The sequence below is a fragment of the Phascolarctos cinereus genome, unplaced genomic scaffold, assembly GCF_003287225.1.
Source record: "Phascolarctos cinereus isolate Bilbo 61053 unplaced genomic scaffold, phaCin_HiC Scaffold_5;HRSCAF=322, whole genome shotgun sequence".
In the NCBI taxonomy this organism is placed as follows: domain Eukaryota; kingdom Metazoa; phylum Chordata; class Mammalia; order Diprotodontia; family Phascolarctidae; genus Phascolarctos; species Phascolarctos cinereus.
The window spans coordinates 154,392,419-154,412,438 of NW_027555958.1; the positions used below are offsets into that span (position 1 = coordinate 154,392,419).

At 41.1% G+C, this 20,020-nt stretch overlaps 1 long non-coding RNA gene across 1 annotated transcript; it reads left to right on the forward strand.

The window, feature by feature from the left end:
- The first annotated feature begins 13,163 nt into the window (after positions 1-13,163).
- Positions 13,164-19,735, forward strand: LOC110201365 (uncharacterized). Its single transcript, XR_002322480.2, has 2 exons — positions 13,164-13,448; positions 17,885-19,735. It is a non-coding gene; the product is annotated as an uncharacterized LOC110201365 (long non-coding RNA).
- The last annotated feature ends 285 nt before the right edge of the window (positions 19,736-20,020 follow it).

Sequence of the window (20,020 nt, forward strand, 5' to 3'; positions counted from 1 at the left end):
TGACCCTGGGCAAGTCACTTAACCCTGTTTGCCTCAGTTCCTCATCTATAAAATGAGCTGGAGAAGGTAATGGCAAATCACTCCAGTATCTTTGCCAAGAAAAGCCAAAAATGGGGTCATGAAGAGTGAACAACAACCTTCTTATTATTACTTTTTTTTTACTTAAATATGTACATGGTACATTGGCCAGTATAATGCTGTCTTGATTTTGCTATCCTTTCATTAATTTTACTTACCAGCCATGACCTTCAAACAGAGTTGGGCTAGATCTAGTTTATACTGATTCCTGAAAACTAATTTTCAGCATGAACATTTACATCTCAGAAATTGGCAAATGCTATAAATCAGGGCTTGATTTATTTTTTTCTTTTATTGTCTAGACTTAAGAAAGTAATGGAGAAAATGTTAATAGTGCCAATTAAACTTAAAAGAGTACATACTTTTTTTTTTGGCGAACTTCTTGTTAAACCAGCACACCCTTGATTTTGAGTGACTGAAACAGTCCATTGGATCTAGAAAGAAGCAGCCAGTGGGTAGGCTGAACTTAATTAACAAAAGAACCCAAGACATCACAGTGACATGTGGGATGCTGGGTGATTTTTGATTACCTTCCCGATGATCCTAACTGGGGACAAGATTAACCTGTTACATGCACATAAAATTTTCCGTTTAGTTCAATCTGATTTACAAATGAAGTATTTTCTAGAGTCAATTTGGTATAGGCTTCGGTAAAATCCAATGTTTTATTTTGGGAATGTCTTGTACATTGTATTTTTCATTGTGTTTTTCCATGTGTTCATCCCTCCAACACTGGGTATTCCTTGAGGACAGACATTATGTCTTTTCATTGTTGTCCTCCATAGGACTCAGCATGGCTCCTTTGGGCTAAAGATTGTTTCGTTTTCGTCTTTATGTCCTTAGTGCCTAGCACAGTGCCTGGAACGTAGTAGGTGCTTAACAAATGATTATGGAGTTGAACATTAGGTTCTTAGTAAACACTTGATTGTTCGGTACATGGCAGGAAAGTGTCCTGACATATCCTTGCATAAATCCTCAAAGCTATCACCAGGGAATTAGGTAAGAAAATATCTTTACTGTCATGGGGCCTCTAATTTCCTACTTTTTAATGAATTTAATGATTTCTAATGAAATTATAAAACACTTATTGAGTACCTGCTAAATAGGTACATCTCCCCTAGGATGGGGAAGGAAGACTTCAGGTCCCCAGAGGGTTTGCCCTGTGAAAAAGAGCAGGTGAGTGAGTTGAGATTAACTGTAGCCATACAGCTCCCAAGAAGCTTCTCAAACCACAGTCTGTTACTCTACTGTACCTACTAAGTAGGTAGAGTGCCTCTGGGTTGTCCTTTTGTGTGCTGTTACACTAGAGCCTGGAAATATAAAAATATAAATGAAACTGCCCCTGCCCTCAAGGTATTACATTTTAATGGAGGTTATAACAGAGGTAATTGTTGTTTGTCCTTCATTTTCTAAGAGGATCAGTGACATCATGGGGTGATATCATGACTTTCAAGTGAATTGGATTTAAAAGAGGCAGATTTGCACAAAAAGTCATTGGCCTCACTTTCTCTTCCAGAGTCATGGAACACAGGTAGATAAGTAGAGGCAGGAAAACCTGAATTCAAATCTAGCCTCAGATACTAGCTCTGTGACCCTGGGAAAGTCATTTAACCTCTGTCTGCTTCAGTTTCCTCAACTGCAAAATGGGGATAATATTGGTACCTACTTCCTAAGGTTGTTGTGAGGATCAAACAAGATAATATTTGTAAAATGTGTTTCGCATTAGTCTAGAGCAAAATAGACACTATCTACATTTTTGTTATTGTTTAGTCATTCAGATTCTTTGTGACCCTGTGTACCATATTGTCCGTGGGTTTTTCTTGGCAACTGCATAAATGCTTATTCCCGATTCCCAAGTAAATAAAAGTTATTCGAGAAAGAAGAAACCAGTAACCACTGCAGTTGGGACAGTCATATGTAGGGCAGGGCCACTGGGGATTTGCGTAGGGGGAGGGAGACGTAGTCTTTTGAGTACTGGACTTGAGGGAAATGTACTTTCTCTGAAAAGTAATTCTCTTAGAGTGTGGGAGTGAAGGGAAGGGAGAGTTTGGGTCTAATTTGGGGCCAATCTTGAGAAAAGGAACAGGTGGGTAGGGGATACTTTGGAGAAATGTAGCTACTCAGACCACAATCTACTTATATAGAGCGACTGATCCCAGAGATCCTGTCTTCAGAGATAGGGGCAAGGTGGACTTCCTCTGAGGGAGTGCTTGCCTAGACACAGCAGTTCTTAAGGACAGGGGTAATTTCTGGGGTCTCTCAGCACATTTTTCCTGGGGAGAGGAGAGCCTGAAAAAGTGAAGTGGAAAGTAGGTCCTTTGGGGAGAGAGGTATGTTCAGGAAAGACTAGTACTTCTGGTGTGATGGCTGCTGAGCACTTTTTCAGGGCTGTTTTCTACCTTTGGGGTTCACCCGATTCACTCAACTCTCACCTGTATCGGCTTCAAGAAGCTGTGGCATGTCCAGTGGCCACACCCAATAAACTATTCTGGCAGAGGGGCTAAATCAGTTGAGGGTAACTGAGGGGTCTTAACCCCTTCAGTGAGTTGTGGGTTGTCTACCCCAACATATGAAGACTTCTTCAGCAGAGATGGTGATCTCAGCAGGTGGCTGAGATCAATTTGTTCCAATGGCCATGAAGGTGGCTGAAGCAGGCACTATGGAGCACTTAGAGCTTAGTTAGACAGCAAAGATGCCAAGGTCATCCAATGCATCCTGAACCATCACCTTGACTTTTGTCTTGCCATGGACTTTGATGACTGGAGGAGAGAGTGAGGCTGACGACTTTGAGCAACTTTGCCTCACTTAAATCCAATTTATTTTCGAATCAAAAGACACACTCGTACAATTTGGCCATTTTTACCTACCTCAAAGTCATGTGATGATAGGCAAGTGATGAAGCAGCAGCTGTGGGTACACCGGGTCTGTTTAGTCGTTCTGGGGTAGTTTGCCATTTCTTTCTCCAGCTCATTTTACAGATGAGGAAACTGAGGTAAAAACGGCTAAGTGACTTGCGCAGGGTCACACAGCTAGTAAGTGTCTGAGGCCAGATTTGAACTCAGGAAGCTGAATTTTCCTGACTCCAAGCCCAGTGCTCTATCCACTGTGCCACGTAGCTGCCCTTTTTTATATGTACACATGTATATATCCTCTGTCTTGATAAAATGCAAATTCTCTGAAGGCAGGGATCATTTTAATTTTTTCTGTACCACTAGCACCTAGCACAGTGCCTGGCACATGTTTAATGAATGCTGATTGATTGGAAGACTGGATTGGACAATGGCAATGACCTTGGGCTAGTCCCTTAATTTGTTTGATCCCAGTTTCTCCATCTGTAAAATGGTACTTACATTCCCTACTTCCCAGGATTTTTATGTGATTAAAGAGATTTATAAGCTTTGACCAATTTAATGGAAACAGGGAATTTACCACAGTGGCAGGAATTCAGGGAAAAGGTATACAGATATACCCCCTCCTTCACTGTTGCTAAGTGTCTTCTTGAGACTGATGGTGGTAACTTCTGAGTGATTTGCATGGCTCCTAGTCTAGCTGTCAGGAACATGATGGAAGATGAAAGGTATTCTCTTGCCCTAACCTATCAGGAGACTATATAGTTAATAAGGGAAAGAAGACAAATGGTAGGGGGAAAGGACCTTAAAGTTAGTTCCCTGAGGTGTCCTTTTGTGTGTATCTGTGAGCCCAACCTAATGAAAGAACTGAAGATACAATGATTATCCTACCTGTGCCTTGAGAAAGCATTTCCTCCATCTTCAAAGTCCTGACTTGTCCCTGGAGTGTCCTGCACACTCAGTTGCCCCCCTAGGTTAGCAGATTGTGCTCTGAGAAGCTTCCCTTGAGCTGTATGGTTCTGGTTAATCTCAACTCGCTCATCTACTCTTTTCCAAGGGCAAACCCTATGGGAATCTGAAGTCTTCCTTCCCCATCCTTGGGGAGAAGATTCCTTAAAGGAGAAGTGACACCTCCTCCCATGTCTCTACCATACAGCAAAGCCGAAGTGGTCCAACCATAGTTATGGGTCTGATTCCACCCACCACCTCCAGTTACTAGATCTCTGGGCAGTCTTACAAAAGAATAATATCCCCTTTGTGAAAAAAGCATCAGATAACAAATCCAGCAGATGGCAGTAATAGCTCAGCAGAGAAGCAGCAAACCCTAGCTTAGGAGATGGAGCAGCAGCAAGTGAAGCATAATTGTTGGGAGATATAAGGGTTGCAGCTGTGTTAGAACTTAGGCATGTCTAGGAAGTGTTCCCTTGTTCACCAGAGTAGGAATCTTTAGGGTATTATACTGCTTGGTGTATTGGATGAAGAGAAGGATTCGATTACTTGATTTCCCCTTGGTACTCACTTTGATACTTTGTCCTAATTAAAAGCTTTGCTATTTAACTTTTGGTTTGTGCCTAGTTTGACTGGTTGAAAATACACTGGATGGAGGCAATATTTGCATAACTCTGATTACTCTCCCACTGGAGACAGTGAGGAATTCCTAAGTGATGTAGAACTCTTGCTACATATAAATGACTGCAAGTTACTATGAGGTTGGATCGCAAATTGAATAGGAGGAACAGAGCTCACATTTTTAATAGGAATATTCTCCCAGTGATACTGTTTACCTCCACTGGAGTCTTATGATGATCCTTCATCATGGTATGGAAAGTGATCCCAGGGTTCTCAAAGCCTATGCTAGCAAAATGCAAACTTCAGGAAGACCTATCAAGCTGGAAATCTTTTAAGTATATGCCCAATGAGAGGATGTATGTCTGTTGCTATTCCTCAAACCACCCTACCCACTCTACTTTCAGAGAGACTGGACTTCAGACTGTCTGCAAGGCGATGGCTTTTTTAGCCCAGCCCCTCTTAAAGATTTAACTGTTAAGTCATAGATAGTTTAACACCATGATCTCAGATTAATCACAGCTGAAAGTTATCAAAATACAGTAGAAAGTCATATATAATGGGTATAAAGAAGTTGTGGCATATCGGGGTGACTTTTGTGTGACAAATGACATACAAGAAATCATGAAGAATGCATGACCCCAAAAGAAGGCAGATTGATCAGATATAAAGAATAAGAGATGATGGGAGTTTATATGGTACTTTAAGCTTTATAAATAATACCTCTTTTTATCCTCACAAAAAACTTGTGAGTTGGTGCTGTTATTATCCTTATTTTACAGATGAGAGGAAACAACTAAAGTTATGTGACTTGCCCTGGGTCACTCCAGTGTCTGAGGTGGGATTTGAACTCAGGTCTTCCTGACTCCAGGTCAAGCATTCACACTGGTATAAAGAAATATTCAAAGATCCCCAAGAAGATTTCTAGCATATTGTTGTATCATCTCTGTAAGACTAATGGAGAAATAGAAGTAAACACTGCAAAGTTGAGAAGGGATAGATATCTAGGCTATGACCTACATGGGTTGGGGATAAGGAAGGCAGCATGGAATCCCTATGCCAGTTACACCTCAGATCTGTCCAAGCAGTGGGATATATAAACTTTACACAATGGGTAACATTTTTCTTGTTAATGTCACCAGTGGGCACTCCTCATTCTGTGTTTTCCCCACCACACACACACACCTGTCACAGTCAGTCAGAACAAAACACTGGAAGATACTGGCACTGATATCAGCCAAGTGACTTTAAAAATTAATTTATGTGTGTGTGTTTGTACAGATGTCTGGGTGGTACTGGTGGTGCTGGTTGCACTCCATTTTATTCTCTTCATTTTTTTACAATAATTTGTAATGGAAAGATTGTTAGATTTGGACTTAGAGAATTTGGGTTCAAATACTTACAACCTGTGTGACTGTGAGGACATCACTTAAACCTCTCTGGGATGCAGTTCCTCATCTATAAAATGAGTGACTAGACCAGAGGTTCTTTTTTTTTATTAATTTATTTTGATTATCAACAATCATTTCCATAAGCTTTCGAGTTTTAAATTTTTCTCTCCTCCCTCCCTAAAGTGGCATGCGATCTGATATAGGCTCTACATATACATTCCTATTAAGCATAATTTCACATTAGTCATGTTGTAAGGAAGAATTAGAACCAATTGAAGGAACCACAAGAAAGAGGAAACAAAACAAAACAGAAGGAAAAAAAGAGCAAATGGTATGCTTCGATCTGCATTCAAATGCCATAGTTCTTTTTTTGGATATGGATAGCATTTTCCATCATGAGACTTCTGGAGATTAGACCAAAGGTTCTTAATCTCTTTTGGACCTTTCAAGGTCTTGACCTTTCATGGACCACTTTGGCAATCTGATAAGACCCATTGGCTCCTGTTTTTAAATGTGTAAAATAAAATACATAGAATTACAAAGGAAATCAGTTCTGAAATACTGTTGGCTGATCTTCAAACCAGCCCATGTTCTGAGACACTGGCCACCAGGCTATCTGGGAGACAATAACAATTCTTCATGCTGCACCTGGTTCAGCGACATATTTCTCACCCAAAATTTAGACATGTGGTTTAGTAGTAAGTTACCTTCATACAGCATTTGGATGTTTACAAAATTTCTTCCTTATGACAACTTTATAATTCAATTCAACAAATACAGTACTTATTAAATGCCTCCTCTAGGTAAGGTACTGGGTTAGGTGCTGGAATACAAAGACCTTGCCTTCCCCAAAGAGGAATTATTCCTTCCCCTAAATGAATTTTCATTCTATTGGGGTGGGGTGGGGGAGAAACAGAGCAACACAATGTATAAACAGGTCTGTAAATACAAAATATATAAAAGGAGAGAGAGAGAGTAATTTCTAGAATGAGTACTAACATTTGGAGGAAATCAGAAAAATGCAGGAAATGGTTGCTTCAAAAAAAAGTCTGGAATTATATAGGGATTCTAAGAGGAAGAAAGGAAACATTTATTAAGTGCCTACTATGTACCAGACAGAGGCAGCTAGGTACCAGATAGAGGCAATGGATAGAGCACTAGTTGGGAAGACCTGAATTTAAATCCAGCCTCAGACACTCACTAGCTGTGTGACACTGGGCAAGTCACTTAACCCATTTTGCCTCAGTTTCCTCATCTGTAAAATGATCTGGAAAAAGAAATGGCAAACCACTCTAGCATTTTTGCCAAGAAAACCCCAAATGGGATCACAAAGAGTCAGACATGACTAAATGACTGAAGAGCAATAAATATACCAGATGCTTCATAAATATCTCATTTGATTCTCACAATCACCCTGGGAGTGAAAGTCTACTACTTCCCCCATTTTACAGTTGAGGAAACTGAGGCAGGAAGACATTAAGTGACTTGCTGAGGATCACACAGCTGAAGTCAAATTTGAACTCAGGTCTTCCTTTCTCCCAGCCAACACTCCACTGCTCCACCAAGCTGTCAATCAGAAAAGAGGGTGAATTACAGTCATAGACACTAGCTTATGCAAAGGAATGGAAATGGCATATAAAATGTCCTAGACAGATACTAGGCCAGTTGGAGTAGAACCAAGAGTTTGTGGAGGTAGGTAAGTACAAGTATCAGTTAATTCCATTCTGCAGGAGCCTCAGAATTGTGAAGTGACTTACTAGAAGCACACAGTGACAGAATTGTGATTCAAATCCAGGTGTCCTCTTATCTACAAGTCCTGTCTGCATCCCTCTGCTTTTGTAGTGTGACAAGGGTCTTTTTGGTCATTATGGGGGAAATTGATAAACTGATATCCTGAAAATATAGCAGGAGTAATCATGCTAATCCCAGTCCTAATGGCAGTATGAATGTTTAAGGACACAAGGGAGGAATGATCTCCCAAAGAACAAGGCAGGGGGCATTTCTGCCCAACAGGTAGAGTTGGACTGGAGGCTTCTTTACACAATTTTGCCTGGGAAAGTCTAGAAAGTAAACTTAGATGAATCAGCCAGAGATAGAGGTGAAGAGTTCCTTTCTTTTCTATTCCTTACCCCTTAAAACACAAATAAAACCTGTGTTGCAAAAGAAGGAAATTTGCATTTGGAGGATAGTGATTATTCTGTCCTCCTCATTCTTTCTTTCATTTACATCAGTTTTCTTATTTGTAAGACATCAATAAACTAAATGACTATGCAGTAATCAAAGTCCAAAAATACAAAATAGATCAAAGAATTGTAAGGGCTTTTTTTTTTTTACCAGCCACAAATCCCAGGATCCTCTTGTGGCTTCTAAGAGTCCACAAAGAAGGTAGTTAGGTTTCATCCTTCACAGTCATAACTGAGCAGCTCAAAATGGCCACCAGATAGCAGCACCTCCTCATTGAGAGGGTGAGCAGGGGAAGGTGAGAGAGAGGGAGAGGGGGAAAGGGAGAAAAGGAAAGGGAGAAGGAAAGAGAAGAGAATGGGAGAGGGAAAGGGATAAGAAAAAAAAGAGAGAAGGAAACAGAGACAGCCCCACACAAAGTCTCATTAGTCAAAAATGGAAAATCAACTTTTAAAAATCATCTATGCTATAGAGTTCTCAGGACAGTAGTGGCTTTTGGCCAGAAGACCAAGAGAAAGAAATTCAATTTTTTAATGCTAGCCAAGAACACTTCAGTACATTAAAGAAAAAAAAATGTATTGTGGACATAAATAAGAGAAGACCATATGGTAAAGGAAATGGACTTTTAAACATCATGTTTTAGTTGGCAATGTGAACTGAGTTTTTGGTTACAGTAATAGCTCCTATAATGTAGTACTTTACATTTTACAAAGAAACCATTTCCCCCCCCCCCAAGTTACCCTGTAAGGCAGGTAGTATATTATTATTTCTGTTTTGTAGATGACAAAACTGAGGCTGGGAAATGTTGAGAGAAATGACTAATGCAAATGATTCACAGAGCTGGTAAATGAAACTTTTCTGGCTCCAAAATCCAGTTTTCTTAACAGTGCACACCCTAGTGTAGCCAATTGTTTGTGTTAACAATGTCTTATAATAACCGACACCTAAATAATACTTTTCAGTTTACAAACCAAGGAATTCCTTCCTAAAAGGCAGGTGAGAAAGGTAGTATCCTGATTGTTATCCTGATTTTAAAGGTGAGGAAACTTGATCAATTTTCTGCTGCACAACATAGAAGGATCTGTATGCTCTTTGACATAGATGCGACTTAATTTTTTCCACACATTTATTTATTTTATTTTGAATTTATGGAATGAAACAAGCATTTCCATAAAAAGATGATTGTATGTGAAAACTGAAAATCTATTATGTACAACTTGCTATTCCTTTTAAATATGTAATAAAGTTATCATGTAACTTTTTTTTCCCTTTTTTTAGAAGGGACTTTACAGACCATGTAATCCAATCCTCTTGTTTGATGCAAAAGTTGAGTCCCAGAGTGACTTACACACAGTGGGAGCTGGGATTTGAATCTGGGTCTTCTGAATCTAAATCCATTGCTCTTGTTTTGAATTATTTTATTTAATGTACATGTTGTGAAAGATAAATATCCACTAAATAATTTACTTCCTTGCATCTTTCACTCTGAAATAAGAACCATTATTTATTTCACTGTAATTTCCTTACTAATGGAGTATTGCCTTTGAACAATAAAGGCACAATTTATTTCCATTAAACGACTTCACCTTTTTTAGGCTGTATTTTCATAATTATATAAAGCAAAATAGGATAAAAGAGCCTTGTAAACTCTCCATACACATAGTCTGTGTCTCCTTTTAAATTTGGATATTAGCACCAGTTTTATGGACTGAATCATGTCAACTTTTGTTTTGTGAATATCACATGAAATAGTTGATCTATCAAATGTCTAAATATGCATAGTGACAGAGAAAAAGCCTTGGGCTGCTGGTCAGGACACTTGGGTTCTATTTAGCTCCAGCTCTGAACTTCCTGGGTGTGGAAACTGAGGCCAGTTACCTTTGGCCCTAAATTTCCTTGCCTATAAAAAGAGGATTGTTATGAGAATCAAATGTGGTGCTACTAGCTATGTGACATCACTTTGAGGAAAGTGATGATGTTAAGCAATTATATGGTTTTTTTTTAAAAAAGCCAAGTTTTAATGGGTTTGACTTTTTATAGGTATTGCACTTATATATATCTCAACATCACAATAATTGTATTTAGTTTTTGTTAAGTTATAACCCTGTCAAGCTGATTTATGTTGGTTGCTTCTTCAGTTTCATGAGTTCAGAAATTAGCACCAGGAAGTTGAGTAACTTGTACAAAGTAACTCTATACTCAGAGAAGTTAATCTCTAGCTATATATGCAAACTACACTGCATATATCAGCACAAGCTCATTTAACAAAAAACCAAAAAATTTTAATGACTTTTGATAAGAATGAAAACTGGAAATTTGTCCTAAGAGGCTATAGGAGAATGGGGAAGAAACTTGAGAATTCTTAGATTTCTACAATGGAATGTTACTGGTCTAAGGGAGAAAAACAAACAACTCCCTTCTACCCTCAAGCACTGGAGGAGAGAAAAGTGGGTGGTAAGTGAGAAGAGGATAGGCTAGGACAAGAAACATCTGAGAAGAAAATGAGGCATGTTTGTTGGACACCTGCCACATCCAGAGAAAACAGGAAAACTTTCTTTTCAAAAATTTTTCATGGTTCAGTTCTTTCTCTTCCTTCCTTCCTTCTTTCCTTTCTTCTCCCTCTTCCTTCCTTCCTTCCTTCCTTCCTTCCTTCCTTCCTCTGTCTTTCTCCTAAATGCTAATAAAAGTCAAACTATAATCTAAGCTGGCCTCTGAAGAGGGAACCTGGTGACAGCTGCAAGGGCAGCAGCACCTTCTACCTTTGTACCTGGCTAAATTAAAACTAAGCTGGAGACAAGGAGATTCCTAAAGTCCTCCATTATGGTTCTCTGAGGGTTCAGCACCATTTCTACAGCTTAGGAGTGTTTTTCCCGGATGATAAAGCCACATTTTTCAACCTCTTCCCTGGAGTTTGTATTAGGGAACTGTAGTGATGGGCTCCTGACACTGAACTTTATTATAGTATATTCAGTTGATGAGTTTATTAGTTAGGAAATTTGACTTGTAAACAGCATAAGTTTATGTCTTTAAAGCACATTTTACCTGGCAGAAAGTTATTGAGCTACTAAAAACTGCTCAACCCCTCCCACCATCAAACAAATTTGAAACTATGAAATCACTTTAGCCGTTATAAAAACAGCATTGCTGCTAGAAAATAAGATGTTGCTGAAATAAAACATTTAGATGTTCAGATATGATGCTGAGAACTTATAGTTGTCATTTTTAAAAAAATGTGTGGTGTGGACATAAATGCTGGATCTAGAGTCAGAACCCACAATTTGAATCTTAGCTTTGCTACTTTGTTAAGTTAACCTTGAGTTAGTTTCTTCAATTACCTGTCCCTCAAGTCCCACATTCGCAAAATGGGGTGTGGGAATGGGGCTAAAACTACATAACCTCTAAGGTCCCTTTCAGTTCTAAGTCTATAATCTATATAATTTCCTCATTAAGCCACAGAAATTCTCAATGTGTACATCTCTAGTCATGAAAATGTTTAATTTTTGATGAAGGGATGTAGAAGCTAGCTTCTCTACATTACTAAGTTTTGTATCTCATAGTCTTTTATTTTTAGAGCTGAAAGGCCTTTAGAGGTTATCTAGTTGAGGCTTCCCTTATTCCCACCCCACTCTCAGCCCCCAGTTTGCAGATGCATTTCATTCAGAGATGAAACGACTTGCCCAGAGTCACACAGCTACATAGCATGTGGCAGAGATGGGATTTTAACTTAGATTATGTATCCTTTCCAGTAACCACCGTGCCATCTACCATATTCGGGCAGATGTTGCTAAGAGGATATCCTTCCTTCTTCCTCCTTCCTTCCTTCCCTCCCTGAATATAAAATTAAATTAGGAAGGTTTAGCAGCATGATAATTACTAACCAATTCTGATCAAATTTTAAAATTCCTAATGGCACATATGGACTTGGGGGGGGTGGAATCACATTTTGAAAGCATTCTCAAATTTAATTTCACTGTTACACTCACAAATGTTCCTTATGCGGCGCTATGTTAGAAGAAGGCAGGGACTTTAAAATATTGTCGTTCTAACTTGGATTATTTAGTGGTAGCAGCCGCCACTGGTTGAGGTGAGGCAGCGGAAACCCATCTTTTTCCAGCTTACATAGCCGCATCCACATTGAATCCAGCCTGCTACTGTCTAGGTTTCTGGAAGCTGGAATTGCAGACCCCTGGTTTGCCTGATTGAAAACAAAACAATGGAAAGGAGAGAAAGAGAGAGGAAAAGGCTGGGGGAGCTAGTAGGTTGGGATAGGGTAAGGACAAGAAAAAAAATTAAATTTGATCAGAACCACGCCTCCTTAGAGCACTAGAGCGTGCTCACTAGCAGCCACGTTTGGAGGATCGTAAGGAATTCTGCTCCAAACGTCGCTGAGCATGTAACTGGAAAGAGAACACTTTGAGCATTTCTTTCACGTGGGAGCCCGGTTCCTCGCCCCTCCCCCTCCCTGTCCCAGTCCAGCCCAAACGTTCTGAAAGCCAGAAATGTATAAGTGGAAACTGAGGCGTTAGTTCTCACCCAGTGTTTAGAATAGCAGGAAAGGGTCAGTAATTCATGGATAAATGATGGGAACTTTGTGGAGGGGGGAGGGATGGGGGAGGAAACTACAGATTCGGGGGAACAAAGAAAAGTTGGTCCAAACGCTACAGCTGCGTGTGTGGTTTCTGCATTTTCTCCCCTCTGGTGGGTATGTGGGAGTCTCCTTGGAGCTTGTGGGAGCCTCCTTGGAGCTTGTGGGAGCCTGTCCCAAGCCTGCTCGCTTCTACACAAACATCTGTGAAATGCTCTGGCTGTAAGGCTAGGGTCGCGGGCTGGAGGGCAGGTAGGGAGGGAATCGGGAGTCTAGATGCCAGGCGGGCCCGCAGCCGACTACTAACCGGGAGGCAGCTTCGGCCCCGAGGCGGGGGAAAAGGGAAGGGGAGGAGGCGCGGTGAGAGCACCAAGACTTAGGAGCTGAGGAGTGTGGTCCAGGGGCTAGCCTGGCTTCTAGACCGCCCGAGGGAAAAGAAAAAAGGGGAGGGGGTGGGGAGAAGAGGCGGGACGTAGGAGAGAAAAAAAGGAGCAAGCGGGAGGGAGAGGAAGGGAGAGGGGAGGGGAGGGAATAAGCGAGAGAGGCCACGTCACGGCTATTGTGTCTTCCCCCCCCCCTCGCATATAAAGCCCGATGCGCTAGGTTCACCAGCGCGCCTGGGTCTGGAACTAGACACCGCTTTAGTACTTAGAGCGCGCTCGCGGAGCGGAGCTATTTGTATAGTATTGCATCGCACTGAGAGGGCCCAGACCGACAGACGGAGCGGCCATGCGGACAGCGATCGCGGCAAAACTATGTCTGGGGCTCCTGCTCCTGGCACTCCTGTTACCTGCGCAGGTGAGCACCGCATTGTAGGCACAGCGCAGTAGAGGGACCTCCGACGATGCACGGGGCGGGAGGAGCAGGGTGGGGCCTCTGGACCTGGAGATTGACTCTCTCTTCAGCTTTTCATCCTCCATTTCTCTGCCTTCCCCCCACCCCCCATCTGAGTAGAAGCAGAACCCACATTCAGAGAGGGCTTATTCTGTCGCCCAGACCCCCTCCAGCTGGAGGGAGTTTCGCCCCGTCTTCCCGGACAATGCCCTACACAATCGACGAGAAGCCTACTCTTTTCTCCCTATTTACTCCGTCGCTCTCACCGCTCTGGAGTAACAATACCCTCCCTTTCTCTGTTGACTGAACAGTACTCTGCCTGGCTTTTGATTCAAGACCCCTCTCCACACACCGACACAGAGACCCTGCTCCTCCCGCCCCGCCCAACCCTTCCCACTCCATTCGGCTCTGGGCCACACTGCCCTCTGGCTCTGCGCGCTACCATATGGAGAGAGCGCTGCACCTCCGATTGAGCCCGTCACCTCCCAAAGAAAGAAGCCTCACCCGTCTGCCATTAAGGAGAAGCCAGACCTCTCGAAGACCCCTCCCCATTACCCTGAGCCTGCCCCCTTCTGTTCCCAAGGAAAGATCCTCTTCCCCTGCACAGAGGAATCCCCATTCTTTGCGCCTCAGCCAGTCCTCACACAAAGACGCGGCCCTCTTTACCCCTGCCCCCCGCGCGCTAACGCGCGTGCCCACGCACAAACCTGGGCAGAAAAGCTTGCCTTTGCACAGTCTTCGGTAGAACCTCGACCCTGGGACCCCGGGACCCTCATCCTCCAATCAGAACATCCCATGGGACCTAGGACCTTCAGAAATTTTTCAACCTCCACTCCCCCCCCCCCGGATGCTGAGGGAATGAGTGCAGACTGTTCTAGTCCTGGCTCCTTCCTTGACCTGCCACCTAGAAAAACAACACTGAACCCAGCTTGGCGCGATCCATGAGAAGGGAGTGGAGTGGGTGGGCATTTTCGTGACTCAGTCCCCGCCTGCCCCATCTCCCAATTCCCCTCTCCCTTAGCCTTGAACTGCATCTAACCAGAACCTTCCTGCTCTTTCAGTCCACACTGCCCGTCTCCTACCCTTCTCCTGCCTTCCACGCTCCTGCAGTCCTAACCCTAGGCTGTTTTTGAGCCTTTTAAAAACTGACTTCCCACCCTCCAGCCCAGCGGGACCCTTCTACCCTTTTCTCTGTCCATCCTCTTTACCAAAGCTTGGAGGGTGCAGGTGAATTGCTCAAACATGAAAGGTATTTTGTCGAACGCTTATTCCGTGGCCAGCACTGTGCTAGGCACCGTGTTCTATAGAGAGAGAGAGATAGTCCTAATCGAGCTGGGTGGGAATAGGGAGCAAACTCTCTTTTCTGCCCTCGAGTAGTTATGGTTTAGGCAAAGCCCTAACCGGAGAAACCAAAAGAGAAATGAAATGTAAATTACAAGGTATTGTCTGCTGTGGTGGCTGCTTCGGGGTGTGGTGGAGAAATCTGAAGATCCCCCCAAAAACCGATGTAATCGGGATAGAAAAAAAGGGAGGGCCTTTAGTTGGGGTAGTATCGAGTACTAGAGATAGAAAGCACTTTAGACACCATCTAATCTTAGTCCCTCATTTCACAGTCCAGAAATTTGAAGTGATGGCTAATAAAATAGCGTAGCTGGGATTGAAACTCCAAGTCCTCTTAATCCAAGATCTAGGATTCTTTAAACATCACACTAGAAGTCCACTAAGGACTAAGTAAGGGACAATGAAATGGATGGTCTTGGGAGAGTTTACACTGGGTGCCACCAGGTGCTCTGTGGGGACAGTATATCCTCTGTCTCTCTTACTTAATCTATTTTTTCCCCCAGGAGGGCTTCCCGGGAATCAAGTCCCTCGAGAAGGATGCCAACAGCCCTGGTTGTGTATGGGCTAACCCCTTCCTTGTCCACTGTCCCCTTTATTGAGTTACATCTGGGAGCTGTGATTTAGGTGGGCGTTAGGATGAGGTGGCTAGAGAATTGAGTACAGCTGGGAGTCTCGATTTAGGAGATAGGGAGAGCAGAGAATTGGAGTGTCTTGGGGATTTAGTGTCTGTACCCTGAATTCTCTAGTCTACCTAAGTTTTTCAAAATTGGGGAAGTGGGTTCATAGTTTCTTGCCTTTTACATGACACCTGCCCATGCCCACCCCTGGGACAACATTCACTGAAAGCCTGTCTGTGTGAAGCCTTTTGAGCTCCCCCTTCTGAGGACCTGGGTAACTGTAACCTATTGTTATTTCCCCTGTTCTCTGGATTCTCTTGGCTGCTGTTTCTGCCCTGGGAGCATTAGTATTTTACTGTGGGGGAGGGGAAAAGGTTTCCAGAAATGTTCCCATCTGCCCCCTTTCCTCTTTTTTAAAACAAAAGATTTTAGTAAAGGGGAGATATTAATTTTTAGCCTCAAGGGTGAATTAGTAGTGCTCTGTACTAATATTAACATCACTACCCTAAGCTATGTGAGTGGAGAGAGTATGTAGGGTATTGTACATGACTGTTTTCATTTCGTGCTACAAAGAAATATTACACATTAAAGAAATGAATGATATTATAAGCAGCTGCTTGGATGAATCATAGTAATAACACATTGGTATAGGGCATTGAGGTTTATAAGTGAAATGAATTACCTGCTAAAGTAAAAAGACTTATGGTATTAACATTAGTAACTCAAACTATATTCACTTTAGGGATTGCTAACTTGAGAATAATGACTTTTATCACTGTTCACAAATCTCAAAGACTCCTTACCTATCTCTGTGATATTTACCATGGTACAAAACATTGCACAAAGGGTCTATAGAAGGGTTATCAACCAGGGTGATAGACTTGAAAACTTTTTGATCAAGATAATTATTTTTCGTTGGGACTTGTATGCTTATTTAGTCAATGTTTATTTAATGAGCTAATCTGCTTTATAACTAAATAAACATGATCCTGATGGTGTGTGTGTAATGGAAAGCACCTGGGTCCTCTTCCTAGCTCTCACTGGCTATATGGACATGAGCAAGTCACTTTTGCTCTGGGCCTTTCCTTTTGTGTAAAGTGAGAATTGGACTGGACATTTAAGGTCCTCTCCTTAGGATTTTCTCTCCTTAGATTAATAAATAACCAAAGTGTACCTATAGCTCCCCAGTTGACTCTAGGAACTTGGAGACATTGTTCTCTTCCTCCTGTAATTGGAAGCCTTGAGTGCCAGAGCACTGAAAATTTCTATACTATCTCAGAAATGATCAAGCATCTGGCATTGTTCCCTGACAATGGAAAGATTATCACATGCCTCAGTGGACTTCATTTAGTGACATTAAAGAGGGGGCCAGTGACATCCTATGATAATACAATCTTAGATCTATGTTTCATTGGCTCATGCCTGGGAAATAACAATCTTTCTAGTCACTGACTAGTACTTGTCATATTTGGGCATTTGTACCTCAATCATCTTGAATCCAGAAAAGTGCCCAAATAGGTGGAATACTAGTTTTGGTTATTTTAAATGGAGGTTGCAATTTCATGATTTCAAGTGGTCAAGTTTTGGCACATTTAAGATGAAATCCTTACCATTTGCTCACAGTGAAAGGCAGATGAGCAATGAATATGATGAGGCTCATAACCTGGGCTTCCCTTCATGCTTATATTTGCCTTTCACTGTGAGTGAGTGAGTGAGTGAGTGTGTGTGTGTGTGTGTGCATACACTATAGCAACATTCGACTTATGAGGTACTATAATTACCTTTCCTTTAGTTTGCTGAGAGAAGTGAGAGTCTAAGAAAAGACATTCAGTGAAGATATATATTGCCAAATAAGTTGATCAGTACACTGAGAATTAGAAAATAATTCATCATTTGCTTTTTTTGTTTGTTATGCTACTCTAGAAAAAATAATTGGTATCATGAGCAATAACTCATATTTACATATTGATTTATTGTATACAAGGCACTCCTTGTGCACAACCCAGTGTACAACCTTTACAACAATCCAGTGAGGTAAGCAGGATAGACAGTCATTATTTACGTTCAGAGATGGGGAAATGGAAATTAAATGATTTGCCTCACAAGTAGTAAATGAAAGAGGAGGTAAAAACTAAACTACAGGTCTTAGTAATCCTTAGGATGTCTTCATTCTATACTATATTTATATGGACAGCCTCGATAGGGGTGATTGTAAAACCCTCATGTAGAAAATGGTACCCTTCAATTCTAACTTAAGAGTAGATTTCCCTCCCAAATCTTGTGACACAGGTAATTGAAAACTAAAATGAGTGAGAATATAACTGGGTAATTCTGTTGTTAAAAGGTTTATTAAGTAACATACTTTGCCTATTATGACTGAATTTCTTTTATTGAATCTTTTATTTATCCATGTACCTTTCCCTCTCCCCAAATACATTTCAGATTTATTCTGAAAATGTAACCACTGCACCAAGTCTAAATAACAACACTTCAGTGAGCACTACTACTCTGCCAGTGACTAAACAGTCACAAAACAACTCTACTACTACTACTACTACTACTACTACTACAGGAAGTGGAAATTCCCTGCAATCAACTGCCAGCCTCTTCATCTTCTCACTCTCCCTTCTACATCTCTACTGTTAAGAGACTCAGTCAAGCCAATGGCAATGCTTCTCTAACCCATCCTCCTGAACCATCTGAGATGGCTGCATCTACTAGTCAGTGTGACACAGAAGGAAACAAAACCAACAGTCAATGTCTTGACCCCACCCACTCTACTTCCATACCTTTAAATTTACTGTCACATCAGTTCCAGAGAAGGTCCCAGGCTAATTTCCCACGTGTTGAATAAATAATTTGAGAAGGATCTGTGTGATTTCATGGGACTGAATGATGTTGGACTTTTTATTTCAGTGTTTAAACCAGTTGGAACTTCTAAGAACAAGACTGAAGAGAGATGGCATCCACTTAATTCAAGATTAAAAATTCACTAATTATGAACAACCAGAACTCTTACTATTGGAATAGAAGGGTAGATTTTTCTCTTGGTCCAGAAAAGGGAAAAAGGTGTGGAAAAGAGACTTGGTTTTCACTTTGGTTCGTTAGCCATAAAATGATTAGATGGTATAAACAGCTTCCATGTTTCTATTTATATGGATGGTGAAAGAAGCATCATCAAGCTTTGGTAGTAAATTCTCCATGTGTGTCAGCAGTACTAATTTAATGCCTATATACTCTAGATAAGTTTTAAAACATTAAGGTATCACTATTCTCAGAAGAGATAAATTATTTACTCTGGGGCTTTGGATTTGACATAGCATTTAAATTGCTATATCACAAATGACACGTGCCACAGCAATGATGGATTGGAACCTTCCCACAATGAAAGCAAAGTGAGCAAAATTGGCTTTCGTAATGTTCTGTAGAAACGTAGACATTCCCATTACTTCCTCATCTAAGAAAATGTTAGATTTCATTAGCTACCTTGCTTTCCTTAATTCCAAAGACTTTTGAAATAGACGACCTCTTGAATAACTTTCAAATGCTGTTTTATTTCTGCATATGTCAAATAGCTAACAGTTTTGAAAATGATCTATTGTGAAGGTTGATCATTTCAGAATCTCAAAATTAAGAGGCAAATGTGTAAAAGCCAAACAACAAGGTAAATTGAGTATTTGGAATGTAAGGACTGGGAGCTTAATTGCATCATTATAAGTTCACAAGATCTTTTATACTATTTCTGTAAATACTTTTTTTTTAAAGAAAATCTTTGTGAATCAGAGTAGCTTACAACTGAGACTCGTCATTAAATATTTTTAGATATAGAAACTGGTATTAAGCCTAACATTGGCCTCATTCAGGGAAGCAGATATTTCTGCTTTCCTGCTTTAATAATAAAACAAAAATAAACAAAAAAACCCCCACCATTGCTGCAATGTTGAAACCTTCTAAAGAAATCCTTTTTTTTTTTTTTTAGGTTCACACGGTCACACACTGTTGCTTAGATTTGAGATATCCAATATGATTAGTATCCTAACTTCATAAAAAAATCAAAGAAAGTTTGCTGTTCTTTGTAGCCAACCCAGAAACCTCCTAATTCAAGAAGTGTCCCAAGCTACTGTGTGTGTGTGAATGAACACTCCTTTATGCTCTATTTTGTATGCTGTACTGTGTTTGGGGTTCTTGTATATTGTGTTTGTGTCCTCTTGCTTTGATTCATAGTAACTACTCTCATGTTATGGAATTGATTTGCATTGAACACAAACTGTAAATAAAAAGAAATAAACCCAAGTGGAAGGTTGGTGTATTTCATTTGTACCTAGAGGTCCATTTTATCTTTTCAGTTGTTAAGTCATTTTTTTCAGTCATGTCTGACTCTTCATGACCCCCATTTGGGGTTTTCTTGGCAAAGATATTGGAGTGGTTTGCCATTTCCTTCTCAGGCACATTTTACATGTTAGGAAACTGAGGCAAAGAGGGTTAAATGACTTGCCCAGGGTCACACAGCTAGTAAGTGTCTGAGGCCATTTGAACTCACAAAGATGAGTCTTCCTGAAACCAGACCCAGCAGTCTAT